This window comes from Cyprinus carpio, chromosome A8 (assembly GCF_018340385.1).
Source record: "Cyprinus carpio isolate SPL01 chromosome A8, ASM1834038v1, whole genome shotgun sequence".
Classification (NCBI taxonomy): domain Eukaryota; kingdom Metazoa; phylum Chordata; class Actinopteri; order Cypriniformes; family Cyprinidae; genus Cyprinus; species Cyprinus carpio.
The window spans coordinates 17,732,392-17,743,711 of NC_056579.1; positions in this window are offsets into that span (position 1 = coordinate 17,732,392).

The window sequence follows — 11,320 nt, forward strand, 5'->3', positions numbered from 1 at the left end:
CTGACGTTACATCTTTAAATAAAGACTGTTACTTGCAACTTGCTTCCTGTCCTTTATAATCCGTGACAGAACGATCTGACCACTCCTGCGAGCTCACACTGCCCGTTCCCCCCACACCACCGTAGACCCCCTCCCAGCCGGAACCACGCCTTCCGGTTCCGGAGACCTATGCTGGTGAGCCCAATTTCTGTAGAGCTTTCCTAACACGATGCTCAATGCACTTCTCCCTTCAACCCAGGACCTTCTCCAATGAATGAGCCAAGGTGGCGTTTGTCTTAACGTTGCTCACTGGGAGGGCGGCATTATGGGGAACGGCGGTGTGGGAGAATCAAGATCCATGCTGCGCCTCGTTCCAGATACTCGCCGCTGAGATGAGGCGGGTGTTCGATCGGGCCATCGCCGGGAGAGAGGCGGCTAGGAAGCTAGCCGAGTTACGGCAAGAAGAGGGATCAGTATTGGATTTTTCTATCGAGTTACGTACTTTGGCAGTGGAGTGTCAATGGAACGAGGAGGCGCAGTGGGACATGTTCCTGCATGGGTTGGCTGACCGCGTCCAGAAGGAGATCTACGCCCTGGACCTTCCGACCTCGCTCAATGGACTCATTGAGCTGGCACTAAGGGTAAATGCACGACTGACACGAGTAGAGAACGACATAACCTACCCAATCTTACACCGAGACCTCCTACTGGTACCCGGGTCAGCGGCGGGGACGCGGCCAGCCCCCTCTACGATCACGAGCCCATGCAGGTAGGGCGAGCTCGGCTTTCCCGGGAGGAGAAGGAGAGGCGGAGATCCCTGGGCCTTTGCCTCTACTGCGGTGGAACCGGTCATCATGCCTACATCTGTCCGATAAAAGGCCAAGCCCGGTAGTAAGCATGAGGCTACTATCAGGTGGGATCTCCGCCGAGAAGACCTCATCATCATCTACGCTCCTCCCGGTAAGACTGAGATGGTCAGCACGATCTCACGACTGTCAAGCACTTCTGGACTCCGGGGCTGAAGGTAATTTCATGGACCATGCACTTGCACGCAGACTTCAAATTCCCCTCAGACCCCTCACTCACCAGATCACGGTTCACGCCCTCAATGGACAAAGACTGCCAGTCATCTCACTCACCACTGGAAACATTACCCTCATCACCATCACTCTGAAAACGTCTGAAAGAGAGTCACCTCATTCTATATACTAGACTCTCCCCTTGCACTCATAGTTCTTGGTCACACCTGGCTCCTCCGTCACAACCCCAAAGTGGACTGGAAACTGCATTCCATCCTGGCCTGGAGTAATAAATGTCATGAGTCTTGTCTTGTGTCTGCTTGTCCGTCTGTTTCTATGTCTGTGTTTCAGGAGGAAGCAGTGGATTTTTTCTAACGTGCCCTGGCGGAAGTACCTCAACCTGAAGGAAGTGGTTCAAGTGTAAGATAATCTCTGTGCTGCTGCTTTCTCTCCCTCCGCATCGTCCCTATGACTGTGCTATAGATTTACTGTCAGGTAAGTCTCCGCCTAAAGGCAAATAATATCAAAAAAAAAACTCACTTTCTGTTCCAGAAAGGGAGGCTATGGAGAAATATATTTTCTGATTCTCTAGCTTCGGTTCCCTTCATTTCTCCCTTCTCCTCTTCCTCTCTCTTCTCACCGGTTCCCCAGCGGGTCGGGGTTCTCTTTTTTGTGGGGAAGAAAGACGGGTCTCTGCTGACCTTGTATTGATTACCAGGGACTGAACAGCATCACGATAAAGAATACATACCCTTTGCCGTTGATGTCTTCAGCCTTCGAGAGGTTGCAGGGAGCGTCGATCTTCACGAAATTGGACTTACGTTATGCTTATCATTTGATCTGTATTAGGGAGGGGGATGAATGAGACCGCTTTTAACACCCCCAGGGGGCACTTTGAATACTTGGTCATGCCCTTCGGGCTGTCCAACTCCCCAGCGGTCTTCCAGGCATTCGTCAACGACGTGCTGCGAGATACAATACACCCGTCATCGACATATATGTCTACCTGGGATGACATATAGATTTTTTCCTCTTCTCTCCAGGAACACGTTGCAAGCACGTTCGACGAGTGCTTCAGAGGTTGCTAGAGAATGGGGCTTTTTGTCAAGGGCGGAGAAATGTGCTTTTCATGCACAGTCTGTTCCGTTTCTTGGGTATATCGTGTCGACTGAGGGAATACCGCATGGATCCCGAGAAGGTTAAGGCTGTGGTAGAGTGGCCAAGTCCAGATTCCCCGTAAGGGCCCTACAGAGGTTTCTGGGGGTTCGCCAACTTCTACTGGTGTTTTATTCGCAACTTCAGCCAACTAGCCGCACCTCTGACCGCTTGACCTCCCCCAGAACTACGTTCAGGTGGTCAGACACAGCCAAGGCTGTGTTTGCCAAACTGAAGGGCTGCTTCTTTTTGGCCCCAATCTTAATCACCCCTGATCCATCACGTCAGTTTGTGGTGGAGGTCGACGCATCAGAGGTGGGGGTAGGTGCGGTGTTATCCCAACGTTCTCCCTCAGATGACAAGATGCACCCGTGCACATTTTTTTCTTTATTTTTTCTTTATTGTCCACCTTAGTGGAAATTTGACTTTGACTTCTCCGAACAGAAATACATCAATGACACCACATTTAAACTTACATTAAAATACACACAGTTAAGAGTACAACACTACCACCATCAACATACAACAACAGAAAATGGAAAGCAGCGCAGCTGATTAAAATAAGATAGGTTTCGGTCTACAAAAGACACATTTTTAAAACAATTTCAGTTTAGATTAAGTTCCTGTATGGCATGGGGAATAAAAGATCTTATAGATAATATAGATGTTCCGGCTCGCCCTTGGGACCCTGAATCTACGGCCAGATGGAAGCAATTCAAACTCTGAGTTTAGTGGGTGTAGGGTGTCTGTTGATATCTGTCAGGGCCTTCCTGAGTACCCGCCTTATCAAATACATCCCCAAGCTGCCTTTGTGACTTGCCAATCACCTTCCCTGCCGTATTAACAATTTTAGAAAGCTTGTTTTTATCTTTCACATTCAGGTTTACCATACCAAGCTGTTATATTAAACTGTAAAATACTTTCTACAAGGCCCCTATATGCCATCTCAAGAATATGCTGACTGATCCTGAAACTCCTCAGTTTTCTAATTAAAAACATTCGCTGATTAGCTCTCTTAAAAATACTCTCTGAGTTAATATTAAAACTTAAAGTATGATCAATGATTGTACTCAGGTACTTAAAATTTTCAACTACTTCCACAGGCCGGCTGTTAAGTACAACAGGGTTGATGTTACTGGCCCCTCTTGGTTTCATTTGTACTATAAGTTCTTTTGTTTTAGTCACGTTAATTTCCAATTTAACAGTCTGACACCAATCCTGCAATAAAGTGACCTTGGCTAAAATAAGCTTTCCTCATGTGCTGCATTATTTTCTGTGTGAGAAGTCCTACCAAGGCCATGTCATCAGAATATTTAAGTAAACTAACATTGGTGCTGTGCACAGTCATATCATTTATATAAATTGAAAACAACAAAGGTGACAACACACAGCCTTGTGGTGCTCCAGTATTTATAACAAGCTCATCTGAGTAGACCCCATTCATTAAGACTCTCTGAGGGTGGTCAGTTAAGAAACTTCTAATCCAGTGAATGAGCCCACCATTCACATTCATCCTATGAAGTTGTTCTAAAAGAATTGTCAGTTTGCATAGTATTAAAAGCAGAAGTAAAATCAATAAAAAGAACCCCGAGCAAGTGACTTTGGTTGTTGCAAATGTTTAGCTATTTGATTTACAAGAGTAAGAGTTGCGTCCTCTGTGCCCCTGTGTGACCTATAGGGCAAATTGAAGGGGGTCAAGTTGATTCCCAACAGAAGACATAAGATGGGTACTGACCACTCTCTCCATACACTTAGCTAAGAGTGGAGTGAGTGCCACTGGTCTAAAGTCTCCAAGGGCTATAGCCCTAGAGACTTTAGGCACAGGTATTATTGTGGATTTCTTCCATGAATTTGGAAAAACAATACAATTTGGGCAAAATTTGAAACAGCTGAGTGAGAACCCCTTTAAGCTGCTGAGAACATACCTTTTACACCCTTCCTTGGAGGCCATCAGGCCCAGGTGCTTTGTTTGGTCTAATTTTAGAGAGACTCATGGCTACTTCTTCTTCAGAAAGCTGTATATGTTCATAGCTACCAATCTGATCACAGGTAATACTACAGCCTATTTTTGGGTCTCTCACATCATATCTTCCATAGAAGATGTTTAAATCATTAACAAATTTACCACAATCTGCCACGTTTATACTTCGTTTTTTGCTTCCCTACCCATTATTGTCATTATTGTGTTTAATCCCTCCCATGCTTGTTTTGCATTGCCTGTACAGAATCTTTGTTCAACCTTATTCTTAAAATCTATTTTTGCTGTAAAAACCTTACGTTAAATTCCTTCTCTTTCACCCCTCCCTTTACTACATCATTTTCCTCCTCTCAAAAATGCAGCCCTTTTCTCATTCAGACACGTTTTAAGATCCTTTGAGAGCCATGGCTAATTATTAATAAACAAAAAAAAATTCTTAGAGGAGATAACAGTCTCTCCACAAAACTTAATATAGCATGTGATTGTGTCTGTTAATTTGTGATAATCGCTCTGAAAACATGCGCCAATCCATAGAGTCAAAACAATCTCTGAGCTCCTCCTCCCCATCCTCAGTCCACTGACTTACAGTTTTCAGGAGTGGTTTTTCACACAGCCTTACTTTCTGTCTGTATGTTGGAAGGAGATGAATGACGGTAATGATCTGACTTACCAAGAGGAGGACGACTCACTGCTTTATATGCGTCTGGGATGTTACCGAAGCATTGGTCCAGTATGCGAGTAGAGCAAGTGGGCGTGGTGACATACTGCTGCAGAGTGGGTAGATGAGGTGAAAGCTGACATGTGTTGAAATCCCCCAAAATAAAAACCGGCTGATCTGCCGATCGGGAGAGAGCAGCATTGAAGCTTTCAGTTATCATTTCCGCAGCTTCTTTATTGTTAGGTCCTGGAACATAGACAAGGATGATGGTAATTTGCCCGAACTCCCGCGGAAGGTAAAATGGCCTGATAGATACAGACAGCAGTTCATAGTCTCTAGTGCACACTCTCTTGAGCACTTTAAATTATGATGCCCAGGTGCTGTCAATAAACATGCAGAGTCCTCCCCCGATGGATTTTTGAGATGACACCTTATCACGATCTTCTCTTATAACTGTAAATCGCTCCATGTCAATGCATGTGCTGTCCTCGGTGAAGCCACGTCTCTGTGAAACAAAGCAAATTACTCCCTCCTAAAATCCTCATCAAACCGGAGGCGTGTTGTGATCTCATCCAGTTTATTATTTAATGATCTGACGTTTGACAGAGTTATGACGGGAAGCGGGTGTCTGTTTCCTCTCCCTTCTCAACCTGTTACGAACGCCTCCCCTCGAGCCTCTTTTCTTCCTTTTCCTGCCCTGGGCTTTTCCATGAGGTATTGCTGATACATGACTTAAGTCCACAGGCACAGCTTCACTCCGTAGGGCAAGAAGAAAATCCCTCGAATATGTAATCACTGGCGACATTCGTATCTGGTGTTTACTTCCCTCATTGTTCCCGGCTAGGGCAAAGTTCTCTCTTATTTAGAATAAATAAGATCACCACTGCGCGCAAATAATCCATTTCCATGTTGATTGACTCAGGACATTAACAAAACATAAGTAAACACACGATTAACACCGAAAATTCACAGAACAAACAAACGAACGGAGAAGCACTGGGTCAGCAGCCGTGCCGCGCCCCGGAACCTCCCATGTGAGTGTGGAAACCACTAATGTCTCAGGTAAAATACACTTTTATAGTGTGGAACGACCATAAGAATTTAGAATACATTAAGACTGCCAAAAGATTGAAAACCAGGCAGGGATCGGTGGGCACTTTTTTTCGGACGTTTTGATTTTACTCTCTCGTACTGCCCGGGTTCCAAGAACATCAAACCCGATTCATTGTCGCGTATTTTTGACCGTTCCGAACGCCCGTCTACTCCCGAGTGTATTTTACCCGAGACATTAGTGGTCTCCACACTTACATGGGGAGTCGAATCGAAGGTCAAGACGGCCTTAGAAGGGGTAACGCCTCCGCCCCGGGTTCGATTATCTGTGCCGGAGGGTCCACAGTCCTACACTATCCAACATTATTCATTGTTCGCATTGTTCCAATGTGGCTTGTTATCCAGGAGTTAACCGTACAAAATTTTTGGTCAAGCAACGATTCTGGTGGCCACTTATGGCTCGCGACATTCACAGTTTTGTTTTGGCTTGCTCGGATTGTGCCACTGGTAAGACTTCCAATCGACCCCCTGATGGGTTACTTCAACCGCTGCTGGTCCCTTCGAGACCCTGGTCCCATATCGCACTAGATTTTATTACCACCCTCCCGCCCTCTCAAGGCAACACGGTATTTTGACCGTGGTGTGGACCGGTTCTCGAAGGCGGCCCACTTTATTCCCTTGCCCAAATTACCCTCAGCCAAGGAGACAGTGTTGACCGTCGTAGATCACGTCTTTTGTTTACATGGCCTCCCGACAGACGTGGTTTCTGACAGGGGACCCCAGTTTGTGTCCAAATTTTGGCGTGAGTTTTGTAGATTGCTGGGAGTGACTGTAAGTCTGTCCTCAGGGTTTCATCCCCAGAGCAATGGTAAAACCGAGAGACCCAACCAAGATTTGGAGAGGATGTTGCGATGTCTGGTCTCCAAGAATCCTTCCTCCTGGAGCCAACAACTGTCGATGGTGGAGTACGCCCACAATACATTACCTATATCAGCTACGGGCCTATCTCCGTTCGAGTGTAGTTTAGGATACCAGCCACCAATTTTTCCCAGTCTGGAATCCGAAGTCGCGGTCCCCCTCCGTTCACTGGGCCTTTGTCCAGAGGTGTCACCGCACTTGACTAGAGCCGCGCGAGACTCTACTCCAAGTGGGGGCGCGCACCAAGGCTAAAGCCGACCCGCCACTGGTCTAGGCCTCCCGTATACGTCGTGGGTCAAAAAGTGTGGCTTTCTACCAAGAACATTCCTCTCCGCTCCGTCTCCTAATAAGCTTGCTCCCAATTTATTGGCCCGTTCACTGTCACCAAGATCATTAGTCCGGTGGCAGTCCGCCTTAAACTTCCGCCAGTGTACAGGAGAATTCATCCCGCCTTTCATGTATCTAAAATTGTTTCATATTTCATTCTTCGATTAATCCGCCTGCACCGGTTCCCCCCCTGCCGCGACTCTTAGATGGGGAACCTACTTATTCGGTCAATCGTATTCTGGACTCAAGACGGAGGGGACGCGGATTTCAGTACTTGGTGGACTGGGAAGGTTACGGTCCGGAGGAGAGAAGTTGGGTGCCTGCTAGAGACATCCTGGATCACACTCTCTTATCGATGATTACAATCGACAGGTAAGAGAGTCTGGGGACGCCAGGAGGCGTCTCTAGGAGGAGAGGTACTGTCACGGTTCATGAATGCACTGTTTCCTGCTCGTCTCATGTTACGTCATGTTGATTGTTTCATGTGGGCGTTACATCATTACTCATTACATCATCATTACATCAGCCTATTTAATGCCCTGTCTTTCGTCTCTTGTTTGTCAGATCGTTGTTTGAGGTCCTCGTGATTCATGTCTGTGTCCCATCTGCTCAGCATTCCTCCTTGTGTCTTGTTCCTGTTCGGTCGCTGTGGATTACACCATCATCACCCGGATCCTTCATCATCACTCACCTGCGCACTCAATCACCTGCTCACCGATCTGTGCTGCCATCGAGGTCCCTGCACCACCCACCTCCAACCCAGCCTGACGTTACATCTTTAAATAAAGACTGTTACTTGCAACTTGCTTCCTGTCCTTTATAATCCATGACAGTAATATACATTTATCTCATGAATTTACTTCATACCTGCACTCACAACTAGAAATAAACCACAGATGATTCTATCAGTGTCAGAAATTTACTTTCCCATTAGGGGCAACTGGTTTTATCCATTTAAACAGAATGTCATATTAGGCCTAAATATGTATGTCATCCTTAAAGTTAAATTCTTAAATGTAAATGTTAAATTAAAATACATGCAATATGACAATAGGCTGTTACCAATTAAATCAGTTTTAATTAAGCCTTCAGAGATAGAAGCTGTGTCTGAAGTTGCTTTTAGATGTAGGCCTATTTACAGTTTAATGCTGATCAGACGGCTGTACATGCATGTACATAGCAATTACAACTGTATAATGAAATGAGATTAATGTTTAATACAACATTTTTAACACAGAAATATGTAATGACAAAATGAAAATATACCCACATCATTATAATAATTAAAAAAAAAATAACAAAAACACACTGTTATACTAAAAAAGAAGCCTTTTATTCAGCATACTATTCATTCGAGATTCTGATTCATTCAGGAATAAATTGAAGTGTCTGTCTTTAATAATTGGTCATTGAATTGTCTATAATAATGGGTCTTTCAAATACTAATATCAGGATTCAGGAATGATACACCACTCGATGCGCTTACTGTGACTTTGGTTTGATTACATTAAAATAAAAACACTTGACCCACTACTTGCTTTCTCTATTCGTTTTTTAACTACTGTAGGCTACTTGTTTTTCATAAAAAACACTTGCTTTCTATATTCTATATATTTCTGTTCTGTTTGCTTGTTTTCTTTGTGTGTGTGTGTGTGTGTATAAGTCAACATTTGAAGTGGCTCAAATCCTTTAATCAAAGTTGTCCTAAAACCAAAATGTGTTCTTGTCTCAGGACAGCTTTGATTAACTTTTTTTGATCCACTTCAAATGTTGATTAATATATGTATTATTTATGTATATATAAAATATATATATATATATATATATATATATATATATATATATATATATATATAGATATATATATAAACCTTGCTATGTTAACTGTGTTGGGCTAACCGAGACTTGTCACAGCATTTGCTTTTTATTGCTCTTTTGTTAGTTTTGACTGCTTTTATTGTCCTTAGTACGTAGCTTAGGATAAAATCGTCTGATAAATGCAAATGTAATAATTAAAATTTCCACCATACCAAAACAAGTGGTTAGTGTTATTTCAAAGGACATTTAAACCATCACTGATTTTTCTTATATCGTGTCATATTGATATTGTTCATAACTATGCATGTGATCCCTAAAAAAAAATTGTGTTCTTTAGCTCCGCAATGATAGCCTACAGTATTCTAATGTTCCAAATGCGCTCTACTTCAACACTGGATTTTGTTATAAGCCTAAACCATAAGTATTTAACTGAAACTTGTCTATTAATATCTGTTTGCATGAACTTTAACTTTGAAATGTTTTAACTGTTGCCCCACCTTATACTTATAAAACCTCATACTTTGTATGGTATAGTGCTGGGAAAACATGGAGAAACATTGTGCTTTGCGAGTTACCCATCGCGTGTTGGTAGTGGCGTGTACCACAGTTTGCTTTGCCGATTGCGAAACGTTTTCAGACTGATCAGGTTCTGAGTCGACAATCTCAGAAAACACTTCTGAAATGCAACTACAGTGCATTTGTAAAAAGAAAATGAGGAAGATAACTTGTATGACAAGCTGAAGATACTCAGTAGAAATAACAGTTCTTGTAGTATGTGTCTCACCTATCCAAAAAGCCTCTTACCTTTTTTTGCCACATGGGATTGAAATTCTGGTGTTGTCCCAAGCTCATTCCCATCATGTTCATGCTTTGAAACATTGGTTCTGTGTAACAAATTTAACTGTGTAACAAATTAAAAATTTAACTCCTTACAAAATAACCACTGAAATCCAATCTCAAAGTGTTGTTTGTTCATACTGAACAGTGGCGTAGGGCAAATCTCTAACACAGGGACACATGAGTTAAGATTGTAAGAGGAAAATATCATGTCCAGATTGCTCACTAAAACAATACTTCTATTGATCTACATAATGTCTTGACTCAGCAATACTTGCCTGTATAAGAAGGGAGCATTCCTAAACAGTAGAATTTTGAGAAATAGCCTTACCTGCATGAGGTTCGTCTTCCACATATTGAGGCTGCAGTAGTGCAGTATATTGGAGTGACTTCTTATATGGCCATGGAACCATGGAAAGTGATAAACAGCATAAGCAACAGGCCTTATGCAGACATTTCTATATATAGTCAATGGACTGAAAGAAGAGAGCATCAAGATGAAAAAAAAATAAAACCCACTGGTATACAGAGCTGTACAGTGAATCGCATATCTGTGGAGATTATTGAAGATTTGCTGACGAAGCAGTTTAATCTTGATTTTCCTGAGTGTCGTTATGAGAATAATTCAGAAATGTCTGAAGAAGACAGACAGTTCTTGATGTCTGTGACCAACTCAACTACTCTACTCAACAGCGTCTCAATCGCCTTTAAGAAAAGACTCAAAAGGAATCATAGTTTCATGAGGAATACCCTTATTTATGAACAACATAATTGAGAAAGGGTTTGCTGAGGAAGTACCTAATGAGAATTTGCACCTTGGTGATGTTTCTCTGGTGGCCAGACGGGAACCTAGATCAAGACTACAAGGAGTACAGGATGTGTGTACACCTGTTTGGGGCAACTTCTTCACTGAGTTGTTCTTGTTTCACTCTTCAAAAAACAGCAGAAGATGGAATCAACAACACTACTCCAGAAGCAGCTCGGATACTCTTGAAGGATTTTTATGATTATGATTGATTTAAATCAGTGACAACTAAAGAATAACAAGAGACATCAGAGTGCTTTGTTAATTGAGGTGGGTTCCATTTGACAAGATAGACTAGTAATAACAGAACTGTACTTTCGTCCATCCTTGAAGAGGAATGAGCGTCAGAGGATGGAGCCACTGACATGAAAGACTTAGATCCGGACCGTGGGTTGCTTCCCATGGAAAGAGCATTGGGAATTCTGTGGTGTACAAATAATGACGTTTAATTTTAAGACTGAAGTGCAAAACAAGCCACTTATCAGAAGAGGTATATTGTCAGTTGTTGGCTCTGTTTATGACCTTCTTGGGATCCTAGCACCATTTGTGCTACCAGAGAGAGACCTTTGTTGAGAGACAATAGCATGGGATGAGAAAATTGTAGAGAAAAAGGCTGAGAGGCAGCTGTCCTAGCTGGAAGATTTGCAGAAGCTCGCAAACTTCAGATGTTAGTAGATGTACAAAATCTGCAGGGTGTTGGGCGATGTCAAGACCTTTCAATTGCAACCACTTTGCAGGAGGCTAGCCGACTGATACGGGACTGTTGGCAGACAAAT